Raw genomic sequence first — 14,041 nt, 5'->3', positions numbered from 1 at the left:
TCTAATCCAACTTCTTCCCTCTTCTTTCTGTCCCTTCTGCCCTTTTTTCGATTTTCACCTTTCCCCTACAGCATAGTACCTTACGATCATTTGCTTTCTTTTTACCTAACTCCACTGTGCCTCTCTACTCCGTACAATGTAGCTGTTTTTAATCTGATCCCTTCAAACTCATTTGGGATTGTTTGCATTTGCAACATGTCTGGATGGCAGGCTGATTCACCACACAAACTCTGTAACTGAACTGATAGCAGCTTCACTAAAATGGACAGAATTAGGTAAATCACGACATAATACTGATTGTTCAGCTTTGTGAACCTCCAAAAGGTCACAAAGCTGAACAATCAGACCGTCCCAAATGGAGTTTGTGGCAAACACAGACATCTGAACATTAGTGACAAGCTAAAACAACAGCCAGCCCGTAATAAAATCAATCCACAGAGAGAAACAGCATGAGCGTTGAGGCAATGAGACAATCTGAAGTTATTGCCCAAACTCTGGTGTAGATCCTGCACCTGCTGCTGCAGACTCCTTAGTTCCAATTTCAATGTTCCTTGCATGGTACTTTATCTCTGAAGTGATTAGGAACAAACAGCTCCATCAATCAGGTGATGGAGCCCCAGAGAGCGCCAGAGCTGATCCAAAAACACCTCGAGGCTGCCAAGTTTCTGCTGATTCTGCTGACACTCACAATATTCTACCACACAATCCTTCACACTGCTCTACAAATGAATGGATTCCGGTACCAGCAAAAAATCACACTTATCTCCTGGATGTCTCATGTGGAAGAGAAGGCCAGCCCAAGAGAGCAACAAGACAGACGCAAATGGATATTCAAGCACAGACGTCAGAGAAGGATTAAGGTACGACAGCATTCGTTCACTGGAAAATTAGGAAAGACTAGTAGCTTGATAACCAGGAGCTGGTTGCATAAAAGCGCAGATTGCAAATGGTGGTGGGGGTCACATTTTGTTATGAAACACAAGTGAAAATAAAAATGATCATATGTTGCAAATTGCCCCAGTTTTTCAGTCTGATGTTGTGTTCATGTAAGACAACGTATGTTTGGAAAAGGGTTGTTATTTGGTTTTGTTTTGCTTTAATGAATCAGTATGTAGTGATGTCCAGCTGACATCAATCTCAGTTCACAGCCACAATGGTAGTTATTAGGAACAGTTCACATTTTTCACGCCGATTGATGAAACACGCTGATTTAGAAGTTGTTTCCTCTATGATTTGACTTACAAACGACTTGTACAGCTGTGTTAATCTCATTCAACCTTGTTGCTAATATTCCTGTCACCATTTTTAATGGACATAATTATTTTTCTGCCTCTAGCATAAGAAGATGATGCACAGGTTGTAGATAAACTACAGCCTCAAAATGACCATAAGGTTGAATCAACACACCTCAGATGCAGTGTAGACAAAGGTATGTACTACAGGACTGTTGTTTCTTGCATTAAAGTATAGAGGCAGTTTTAATTTTCTGGTCACTCAATGTAATCTGGAATCTAGATTTAACCCATGCAGCATTTTTGCTAATATAATGATAATGAACTGTCAGAGCAATAACTGTTGTATACTGTGTGGCCCCTCTGAGCTCATTCATCTGAAATATCTCATTTTTGCTTTTATCATTTACCCCTGCTTATTCATTCATTTGAAGAATAACTTACCAGTTTATAAAAGAGGACGTTTCAAATTTCTGGGAAGCTGAATAATTCCCAGTTTGTCCAAATAAAAACTATTCTACCATTTGTTGATGCTCCAAAGGCCTGTCCAATCACACTTCACAACAGAAGATTGCTGCAGCATAATATATTGCTTCTATTAACTTTATTGTCGCCATATTTGCATGTAATTTCCACCAGGAAATTGTGCCATTTGGTGAAGTGTTATTCTTTTTCATCGCAGTCTTGAAAATGATTCAAAGACAAGCTGTGCTGCAAAAAAAGGTTCCACCTGCTCAACTACTAACATATAAAGTATAGTAGAAAAGCTCCATTCATTCATTATAATTAGCTAAATGTTGAGACTTTGTAATGGTAGTTGCCTTGCATTCACAAGCCAGACAGAGCTCAGAAACGTGGCCAAACTCACCATGTTGGCCCAGAAATGTTGTTCACAGCTAACCTCTTAACACTTACCTGCAATCAGCGGATATATGTGCCTCCTTGCTTCTCTTCTGTGGTGATTTCTTTATGAAGATGATTACAGCCCTTCAAATTTTCTGGTACCCTGTTATTTCTGTGAAAGACAGCAAGAATACAGGTGTTAAAAACAATAACTAAAGAACGGCTGCCAACTTGCCTCCATCAATAATTGAGTTTCGGTTCCAATGAATCCAATCGAATCAGCACCAAAAACTATAACAACCACACATAACGAGGGTCAAAAGGAACTACAGGATCCACAGTACTTGTTCAAAACTTTGTAACCACATAAAAACACGGGAAACAAACTATTTTCCAGATAAAAGCTTGTGCATGTGCATGAGATGCTAAAATATAGAAGGGACAGACTGAAAATTACAACCTCACTCAGTGCCAAACAAATCCTGAACATGACTTAGTGGCATGGCTTGATGCGTTTCTTTTACCTGTTGACATGTTTCTTTCACCTGTTTCTTCTAAGTATGCACATTCAAACTGAGGACTTCAGTGAACTCTGAGGTTTCTAACATGGTCATTCTGAAACCGAGACATATCAAGAACAAGGATTCGGTTAAACTCCTTGTCGGGCTGCCTGCTCAAAAGATGACTTTCATTGAAGAGATGCAAAAGGGTTCAAACTGAATTTATCAGTGCTGCTTTCACATGGATAAAATTCATTATGAAAGTGACTCCTCCAGATCCAGATTTGATTATGGCTCTGCTTTCTTCATAAGTCTTTTTAGTTCAGAGATAGTCCTCAGATTCTGCTTTAAATAATTACCTCTGCCTTGAGGTTAAAACCCACTAAGCGTTGAGGTGAGTTACTTAATGGAGTGGAGTTACTTAATAAAGTTGGAGTTACTTACTTTCTGTAATAATTAAAGATGCTAGATATAAATGGACAGAAAAGCAATAGCCTTATGCTGACTATTTATCAGAGAGGTATTGGGCTGTGTGTGGTTAGATGTGAGGATAAAAGCTCTCTGAGCTACCATCAGTGATTGGCCAAACAAACCTGCTTCAGCGGAATGGAGAGAGCTGCGGTATCAGAGAGGACACGCAAACATCATGAGAAAGTTTCGGCCATCAGAACTGACAGTTAGACATAGTCAGTGGTTGGTTAATGTTGAAATATAGATGTGGAAATATGTAGCTCGACACGAGAAGTAACTGAATAAAAGTAAGTATAAATGCAAATTTTTTATTATGTGATTGTAATTTCATATCTGTTCATCTTTTTTTCAGACTTTCTTGGTGCAAAATGAAGGCCAACATTTAAAAAAAACAAAAATCTCAAAAAACCTGGTTCCAACCATCTAAAATTTGCTGCTGTACGATTGCCAGTTTTCACAACATCATATATAAAGTGTGCAGCCCCCAGGCTAAAAACACATTAACTAATGGATTGAAGGTTAAGTTTACCAAAAATTAAAGAGTGTATTACACTAAATGGCCACGTTTACATGCACACTGATTACACAATTGTAACGTGAAATGTGAGCTGTTTGCAGATTAGTGTGCTGAATGAAGAGTGGCACAACGCGGCTAACCAGGATGCTATGGACTATACTGAAATGTAAATAATCAGTTAAACAGCCAAGAGACTTCATGTCTTCCTGCGACTTTGAGGCGCTGCTGAATGATCCATAACCAGGTTAGTAGAGCTGAGCATCTCAGCCTTTCAGCAGCGTACCCTTTTGAATCCTTCATTCCCAAACAGCGATACTGCCAGCGGTACTCAGAACAACAGCTTGCTTTATCTCTGACTCATATTTTCACATTTCATTATGCTGCCTCTTCTCCCCATAGCCATTGTTACAAGACACACACTTAATGCTGAATTGTTAGCAAAACGGAGCTTACGTTTTCTCATTTAAAAGGGAGATTTTTCCAATGCTGACAAATCTCTTCACTCTCTACAACACATCACTCTGCATTCAGTTGTGCTTTAATTTAGCTATACTAGCACCATTATCCTGGGGCCACTGTGAACTCAAAACAAAGCAAATATCCACTACTTTCCCTCTCTCTATCTCTTTGAAACTCTTCCTCTCTCTCTATTTCTGTCAACCGTCTCTGACAGCCCCTCCCTCCTGAAGGCTATCCAACAATGTCCTGCTCATTGATCAGAGAAGGGATTGGTGCAGTGTGGAGGTAAATGGCTGTCACAGGGAATGATGGACCTTAACTCAACCATGGTTGCTCCTGAGGCCACTCAGCCTCCACTTATAGTGATGGATGCAAGGTGTCGCCCATCACATTCTTGAGACAGGGGAAGACTTTGTTCCAACGCTAGAGGACTCAGGAAACATTAACATTAAACATCTGTTTTAGAAATCACTTCATCTGCTTTTTCCTGACAAGAGTAGATGTCAGGGTTGAAGTTGCAAACCACATAGTTTCAATTACTGGTTCCAGCTTCTCAAACAGGAACATCTGTTTCTTTTCTAAAGGACTGCAACTAACGATTATTTTCATTATCAACTGATCTCAAATCATTTTCTCAATAAATTGATGAATCATTTTGATGACAATCAAATCCCCATATTTGAAATACCCCGACTTTTAGTCTGGCATTGATATCAATAATAGTTTCGTTAGACATTCAAATTAATCCCAGTATGTGACACAGGCTGCCGGATATAAACTTGTAGTCTTCAGCTGTGTTATTCTCTCAGATTTGACAAAAATAATCATTATTTGCAGCCCTAGTTTAAACTGACACTGTGCTTTAATGTTATCCTCTAGCTTCTTATATCGTAGTGCAACATCTGCCCTCCAAATACAGCACCAAGTCAACAAACATAAGGATTCATAACAGGTCATCTGTATGACTACATCTCACAGCTGTGCGTACAGAGCTGCTCCCTCTGGTTTACATATTCTCAGCGCAACACCAGCTAGTTACTGTGGGAACTAATCGTCAATTTATGAGCACTTATCCATCATTAGACTGGCTGTGAGAGACCTGAAGTAAGTTCTAAATAAATCACAGCTCTGTAAACCGGAGGCGGCTAAAGCGGTGAACAAAGTGTTGGAATAAAGCTGAGGACTGGTAAGCCTGTTGGTGGGTGGTGCTTAGATTGTTTGATCCCCCAATTGCTCAGTGAGGGTGGTAAACTGTTTTATTTTATTACAGTTAAAGGATCACTGAGAAATTAGGAAATAAACAAGGGGAAAATACAAAATCACCGGCACCTCACTTTAAAACCTGGATGACTTTAATCCAGCAGGTGTATAAAATGCGGAGCCCTGTGCTGCGTGCTAACAGTATTCCTCCCCAGTAAGAAATCAGGAACTCAGACAGATAAATGAGTTTAAGTGTAAAGATGCCTTTTTTATCCATGTTTCTCAGTGCCCATTACTTGTACATATCTACTTTGATACTGTCTGGGAATAGACTTGAAAGTCTGTTATGTGTTGTTATGAAACTGGAGCGAGTGGTCGAAAAAAAGGGAAGGTTTAGGATCCTCAAGCCATGCAGGCCTTTCAGATCTGTGGCTGGAAAGTCTGATAAAGTTAACTTTGTTTATCCATATCAAAGCCAACTCAAATGATATTTCATCAGTTAGTTCACACTTCACCCAAGATCCCCATCACTCACAGGATGAGAAAAGGGATAAAGGGCATTATAAAGTCAAATGAGCAACATGCATCTCATTATGTAAGGGAGTAAAAGTAATCCTGTAATAAAGTTTTGGAGGGATAAAACTTTAAAGCATCAGTTTAAACATTGACATCACTACAAAAATGTTTTTAAAAGTATCATGAATAAGCCCACTTTTAACTCACAATTTACCAGTGGTGGAAAGTTACTAAGTATTTTACCTAGGTATTTCCAGTTCATGCTACTTTATACTACAGAAATTGTACTTTTTACAACAATACATTTCTTTTAAATCTTTGGTTACCAGTCACTTTGCAGAATCAGGGCAATAATACAAAATAGCAGGATTAAATGTGTGTGGGAAAAGTGAGAGAGCAGCACTTAACCATGGCTGTGGTGCCCTGGAGCAAAGCTCTTCACTCCAGCTGCTCCAGTGGAGCTGCTCAGTGGCCAGCAGGTCAGACTGGGCTGGTTCGCCTCCAGGTGTGGCTGTGGGTAACCCTGTGGGTAACCCTGTGGGTAACCCTGTGGGTCTATCCACCTGGCTGATTAATATCAGCTGAACTTCTACCAGCTGCTACTAATATGTGATTATTCTGACAGGGGCCATTTTGAAGAATGAAAACTTTTACTTTTGGTACTTGAAGTACATTTTTGATGCTAATGCTTTTGTACCTTTATATTTGTGAAATAATTAACTGCTTCACAACTGTGCGCTTCACAAAAACAAGAATGGAATAATAAAATAAAATAAAATAAAATAAACTCAGTAGGAACACTGGAACAGACCACCATCATTAGGGGAAAATAACATAAAATTAAACTAAGTCTCTGACACACTTTTAATACACTTTCCTGACTATTATCTGTGCTTTATGTGAGAACGTGTGATGACCTGCCTACCGGTGCACTGCAGGAGAAACTCTGTCCTCCGCCTCAGGTTTAGAGACTGAACGCTCCACCCGACGACAGTCTCTCAGTGGGATATAAATCCGTGAAGTGGACGAGTTTCTGACACTGCGGTGGAAAAAGGAGGGACTCAGTTCAGGTCTGCATCTCTGCCAGCCGACGGTGACAGGTGATCACCTGCTCCGCAGCAAGCGCCATGCTGAATGAAGCCAGCAATACCTCAAACAGAACTTCCGATTGTGACTTTCAAAATAAATCCCATGGTGACAGTCGGTCTGCAATGCTTTAAATTGGATTTTTGAGACAAATGACAGGAAATCTGTTTGTAAGTACCGCAAGTCATCGTTTCTTCAGAGAGCGCCACTCTTTAGAGAAACTTTATGCTTTTAATTTGAAGGCAGATGTGTCTTCTTTTCCCATGGAGTGAAAGGACATACAAAATGCAGCTCTTCAGACTAGTCTTTTATGAAGACTGTATATCTGTATATCGTAATAACCAAAATGAAGATAAAGAGAGAGACAGGGAGTGTTAAAACATTATTCCAAAGTCACACCAGATTTAAATGGCCTGAATCAGCTTCTTTGTAGCTGTTCATTATCAAGTGACACCAGATACCAGAAACAAACAGTGTACAGGTCCTATAAAGTCAGCTGAATTGATTTTATTAAGGTTGCTACTGGATTGTATTAACTTGTAATTGTGATGCATTTGCAGCCATTCTGCCCACAGTTGGTAGACAAAGGCAGTGGGAGATAGCCCCAGTTTGTGCCCCCCATGTAAGAGAATACATTAAGGTAATAGAGGTAGGTTAACCATCAGTTTCTAATGGTTACAAAAACAATATAAAAACAACAACAACAACAAAGACACACAGTGTCTCATCTAAATGTATATTTTATTCTAACATTTATGAAAAAAAAAGGTTAATGCAATATTTAATATTTTTTGTCTCTTCTAAGGCTGTGATTTTGTCTGAGTGTGTGTGGACACTGTGGAATTTGTCACAGCAGTGGGTAAGTAGGTTGTTTGTTCCTCTCCTCATTAGTACCCCTTTGCCTAGTTCCTACCAGGACACAAAGATCCATTTTTGTGACAGTGCATGAAGAATGTGGGCCACTGCACCAGCAAAAATTACGTTTTCATTAGATGTACATGTAATCATTTATATGGCTTCCCCTATTTTAGCATAGAACAAAAGCAAGACACATGCGCACATTATAAACATGCTCAAAGGTGGTTGCATCTCGTCACAGAAGTTAGATACTGGTTGTTTGAGGCATTTCTGCATTCCTGCATCCAAACTGTCTGTCCTCCATTGGCTTCCTATCCATGTGAGATCAGACTTTAATGTGCCTCCGATGACATATAAAGCTCTACACGGACTGGCTCCTTCATACTTGTCTGATCTTCTTCAACCTTATACTCCTGCTCGTGATCTCAGTTCCCAGGGCTCTTGTCTGTTCCTAGAGTTAAAAAGTCTTCTGCTGGCTGCAGAGCCTTCTCCTATCGGGCCCCTCTGCTCTGGAACGACCTCCCTGCTGATATTAGACTGTCCGACTCAATTCATACCTTTAAATCTAAACTTAAAACATACTTTTATGCCTTAACTTTTACTTAGATGTATATTCTCTAACTACCAGATGTGTACCTGTTATTCTCCTAATATTGATTGATTGATTGAATATTGATCTCAATAAATCAATCATTAAGTATAGACACAGTATAGCCCAGGTCTTTCTGCCAAAGAAATTACTTCGAGCCTTCTGAATTTACTGCATGTACTGCATTATTCTAACTGCCTGTTTGTCTCTCATGCACGTGAGCACCCAGCCAATCCCAGCTGACACTGGGCGAGGGGGGGGGGGGGTCACCAGTCTATCGCAGGGCTCACCTGAGCAACACATGTTAACCAAATGTGTTATCCCCTCTCATGTTAGTTTGACTTCATCTGCTCATTTCATGTACTGTATATTTGGTCATGCCCAGTTTTATCAGGGGAGAAGCTTTGACATGAAAATTGCCATCATTAACTCTTCAAAATGCTGTGGTTGCCAAAATCAGTTGCATTGGTGTGGGTAGCCTGGTGCCAGTGACTCTCAGCTGTAGTATACTTTCACATTTACAGTAAAGTCACACAGTGCAGAAACAACGGCAAAGGAAGGAACAGCAATTTAGCAATGTTTGACAAGTACAAGTGCTCAGACGGTTTGGCAGAGGTGCAATATTTCTGAAGGAAGTGGAGTGGTTGCGTTGGTTGCATTGTGCCCTGCCAAATTATACACCACTTACAAACACTGCAGGGCAGGTGAGATAATATGAAAGCCTTTCAAAGTGAAAAGTTAGGTAAATACTTGGGCAGAAGATGACCCTCCATTTTCTCTTTACCCTGTCTGAAATTGTTTTTTGTTCCAAGGTGATGTTTTGCATTTACCACTTGACACCAATGTCTCTTTGAAAAATGATTTTGAATAACTGTCCCTTCACCCTGCAACTAGAAAAAGGTCAGGGATAAACAGCATGTCAGACATACCCTAAAGTGGAAAAGAATTAGGCACACAGTGCATCCATCATGCCCAGCAAAGTGTTCTCAGCATTGATTTTGAAACAACTTTGATGTAATTACAGAAATAAATGAGGCATCTGCTGTTCACCGAGCACTAATGCTAATTTCTCAGTCTGCGCAGCCACTTTCTGGATATGGAAATTACATGTTTACAGCCAGTCTCTGCAGCAGTGACTATAAGTCAAAGGAACACTGCATATGAAATGCATTAAAGTGAAACACCTGATGTATGAATACATTAAAAGTCAAAGACTGCTCTAACTTAGTTTATTATGTAAACAGCAAGTCATTTATAACCTGTAGGTTGAAATAATGTTTCCCTTTTAATGTGCTGTACACAGGGGCAAAATGAAATATGAACACTAGGGTTTAGCCTAACTGATGCTTTTCGAAGATGCTTTTCCAAATCATAACTTTTGTGACCTTTCACATTAGTAAATGTGTAATATTTAAATCAACTTCTGGTCTTAATAGGTTCTGAATCTCTTAGGGTTTAAAATGCGTAATCAAGAGTGCTTGAAATTTACAGGAGATCATGCTGCACATAAACGAGGTAAGGGCCTTTATTAAGAAATCCACATACTGTTAATTGACTTCATTTTCCATTTGCATTACAAATTGATTCAGTATGTATATAATCAACAGCACTGCTGATTACTTACAGCAAATGGTTTACCCAAGGGAGACAGATATTCACTGTTGATGCAGAAAATTACACATTCTGTATTTAGCTGTGTGACTAAGTAAGCATCAGAGTGTTGAAAGAAGTACTCAGATAATTTACTTACAAGTCCTCCAACCGGAACAACCATACAGGTCATTTTTCTCAACTCTGATACGACCCATCTCCTGAAGTAACGCCCCTACAGCAGCAGGCGATCTGCACCTTGGTTGTCATGGTTACAACAATGAACATGTGGATTGTACTGAGAGCGGCGTACCTACCTTTCTCGCCGTGGTTACTATAATAACAATCATGGCTTGGTTAGGTTTAGTCACAAAAACTACTTGGTCAGGTTTAGGAAATGATTGTGATTTGGGTTAAAATAAGTACCTTCTCAACATTAGACATTCTGTGTTGTCATGGTTACAGGAGTAACAACGTGGTTAATGGTCATGCGCAATGGAAACAACATAAACTACTCCTTTCACATGGGAATCGAACACTGCTCTCCTGTGTTTTGTTGCCCCATCCATCCACCCCAACCTCCTCCTGATGTGGACTTTGTCGCTCTATAAACTACAGCACTTTTCCCTTTGTTCCTCTGATGATTACTCATCCATGTCATAATAACCGAGTGCACAGACGACCTATGGGCTTGTTTAAGTATAAATGGAAATACCACATTGTTAGAATACATCATTGCAAGTAAAAGTCCTGCATTGAAAATGTTAATGCACTTACAGGCTCTAAAAAAACTACTGTGTTTCCTCATTTAGCTACTTGTGTTTTCTTGTCCTTGTTTAATCCACTGGTTTGAAGTAGGCGGGGCTCAGTTAAATAGAATTTTGTATTCTGGACTTTCCTGTTGTTTGTTTCAAATTTAGTCATAAATATTTATTATTATTGGAAAATACTTGCATGCATTTCAAGGTCATTGAAGTATGACAAGTAAAAGTGCTTAATGTTTTAGTATTGTATATTATATCATTAGATTATTATTACTGTTGCATCCATGTGTTACTGTTACTGTTGTAGTTGGTCAAGCTGGAGATCATATGAAGGAGTATGTTGAGTAGCTAAATCTATACCAGTGCATTTTTTTCAAAATAGTTAAATAGCAGATGAAAAACTATTATATTTCCCTCTGAATTGTAGTAGAGTACCGGTATTAAGTATATCACATAGAAACACTCAAGTCAAGTGCAAGCATCTCAAGTTAATGTGCTTGAATTAAGGTATGTGGTTACAGGGTTAGCACTTCCAGTATTACCACAAGTGTAAAAGGCCTTGTGCAATATCCAAGCAAAGTGAAATGTGCTCCATGCTGTGATGTAAATGAGAGCCCAATTAAGTCTGTGCACTGTGTAAAAGTGTTGAATGAGCCAAATTTAAACACCAGTATTGATCATTTGATGCTGATGTCACTGAAAAAGGCCAGGTGGGATTTGGCAGGCTTTGACAGGAACACATAGTTGAATGCAAACGCTAAGTAGATCAGAGCATCTCCTTTTCTGTATGATGTTCTGAAGCCTAAGACAATCTATTTTTATACAAAACAAGCAGGAAAAGAGATTTAAAATCTCCCACTGGGTGAGCAAGATGTGCTTCATGCGTTGGCTGCATTGGCGTTTAGTGGCCGTGCAGAAATGTACAGCCAAACGCGACTCTCTTTCACTGTTTGTTTCCTCCGAAGAAAAGCAGTCATAGATAATCTTAATGGTTTCCAGACCAAATTCAATTACCTCTGTCACCCAATAGAAATGAATAAAAGCCAGTATGTGCTCTTATTCTATTTGCATGTCCCTGGGGGATGATGTTCGCATTTCTTCAATTTTCAGACAGTGGTTTGCTGTCTATGGCTTGCTTAGTCAGAAAATTCATTTAATCAAATGCTAATTTGACATAATACCTAACAGATACAGAGAACCTTCTGTGGCTTTTATAGATAGCACTGTACATTAACAACACAACAGCCCTCTGCAGCAAAGTGAACTGGGTGGCTTGAAAGTGGGGGTGCAATAAATCAAAGTAATTCCTGCCAGAAAATTTCCACTTTGCTCAGAAATGAGGAAAAATCTTTCCCATCACAGAAAACATCACAGTAACAGTTTCTTCAGTCAAAGAGGCATGAATTCAACCCCCCCCCCCCCCCCCCCCCCCCCCCCAAGGCAAAATGTACAGGTTGGCTGAACATTCCTGAAAGCCCCATCTAAATTTTTTATGAAGTTTGGAAATTTTGATTATTAAAGGTAACTTACTTTGCTGGGTAGAAGCAACTCGCTGATATCTCACCCATGTCTTCTAACTCTGCTAGAAAGTAAATAAGTGTTTTTAAAGGTCCCATGTTGTATGAAGTGAGATTTCTATGTCTTTTTTTATAAAGCAGGTCAAGGTGCTATATTAGTAGAGTGAAAGTATCAAAGCCCTCAGTCCACAAAGAAATACACACAGTCTGTATTCAGAAACTGAGCCTTAAAGTGAGCCATCAGGACTTTTGTAACTTTGTGATGTCAAAATAAAGCAGTCACTGCTCTCAGGCTCAGAGCCTCTCTTTTGATTACTTTACCGACCTGTCGCTACTATAGTTCTCGAGGAAGCCTGAGAGAAACTACATTGACAAAACCACAAAAATATCTTCTTATGGATATCAGAATTTCAAATAAAAAGTTTAAAATATGGGACCTTTAACAATATCAAACTATCCTTTAAAAACTGCTATTGTATTCGGTATCCTACATTTTAATGTTTGATTAACTCTGCTGACCTCAGCTGAGTAAAAGACAGCGAGCAAATTATTGTGAGCTCCAGACACTTGTCTTTTTGGCTTTTCAATCATTTCTCCTCATTTCTCTGTGAGATCCTCTTGTTCACTCCTATCCCACTTTCGCTCCCACTCCCTGTCTCTTCTGTCTCTGTGTGCTATCTGTCCTTCATGCCATATCATCATTAATTCTCATTATTTCCCATCATCTGTTCTATGACTCCTCTCCGCACCTTCTTGTTCATTAGTGATTAGCAAGGGGTCATTTAGACTGGGAAGGTTGACGCAATTCTCCCGCCTGTCAGAGCCACACCTCATTAACTGAGCACCACATTGTCCGAGTCAACAGGCTGGCATTTACCATTTTGAGTGATGTAATGTATTAGGGGAAAAGCAAAAGAAGTGATAATAAGAAAGAAAAAGTTTGGCTGAGGTGTGTTATGTTCCAGGAACCTTGTGTTGAGGTCACTTATTCTCTCAGAGGGGGAGGAAAGAGATTGGCGTTTTGTCAGTGGCAACATTCGGTAAATTGGATTAAATCCACACGGAGGCCAGTTGGTCTCTAGAGGGTTCCCCCCCAGCTTGAATACTGATGTAAGGGTTTCATGTCGAGCACATAATAACAGCTCTTAACCTCTATATTGCTGAAGACCTGTCAACAGAGTCTGAAGGTTATGTGAACATAAAACATCATCAATACAGCAAGGGGGGGGGGGGGGGGGGGGGGTAAATTATTTGTTTTCATCACAAGGGAGTCCAAATTCCCATTAAAATACCACAAGGATCCTGTTCTACAATCTAACAGTACCATGACAGTGAGTGGGCACTGTAATGCATTTTGGCAGCTGTGTTGTGCAGCTAGCTGGCCATGATATCTGGCACCAAATGTACCATCTGTGCAGATAAGCATCACATACACTGGGCCTTAGACAACATTAACACCAGGCCAGCAGTCAGTGTTCAATGTGCTAAGGATAAGGATGAGGAAAAAATAAAATGTCATGTTAGCAAAAGAGATCAGGAGAAAATATTTGTATTTAAAGGGTCACCCTAGTTCTTTACAACTTGGGGTCTTGCTTCTGTTGATTTGGCAGTAATATACTCTCCAGGTCAGCTGCTGAGATGTGAAACCATAAATGTACATCTGACAATGAAACACCAAGCTCACCACAGCAGGGAGTTGGAAGTGACTACAGTCCCTTCCCTCTTGGAGAATGACTACAGGTGCTGGAGAAAGGTGGGGCTTTTAAGAGCAGCAGCTCTGACCTTAGCTTCCCCGGTTCATGTCGGGCAGTTGACCTTCCATCTCTCTCAACCCTTAATTCCCATCATTTCTCCACTGTCGCTATGTTCAGAAACAAAGGAATCCCCAGCATCCCAGTT

General features: G+C 39.8%; 1 pseudogene; it reads right to left on the bottom strand.

The window, feature by feature from the left end:
- The window catches only part of LOC139606117 (ecto-NOX disulfide-thiol exchanger 2-like), a 124,382-nt pseudogene extending 117,738 nt beyond the window's left edge, over positions 1–6,644 (bottom strand).
- Positions 6,645–14,041: the final 7,397 nt, after the last annotated feature.

The sequence above is a fragment of the Trachinotus anak genome, unplaced genomic scaffold (genome assembly GCF_046630095.1).
Source record: "Trachinotus anak isolate AG129_WGS33_773 ecotype Australia unplaced genomic scaffold, CSIRO_AGI_Tana_v1 ptg000021l, whole genome shotgun sequence".
NCBI lineage: Eukaryota > Metazoa > Chordata > Actinopteri > Carangiformes > Carangidae > Trachinotus > Trachinotus anak.
Note: the sequence above shows the minus strand (reverse complement) of the source record. Positions and strands in the feature narration are given on the sequence as shown.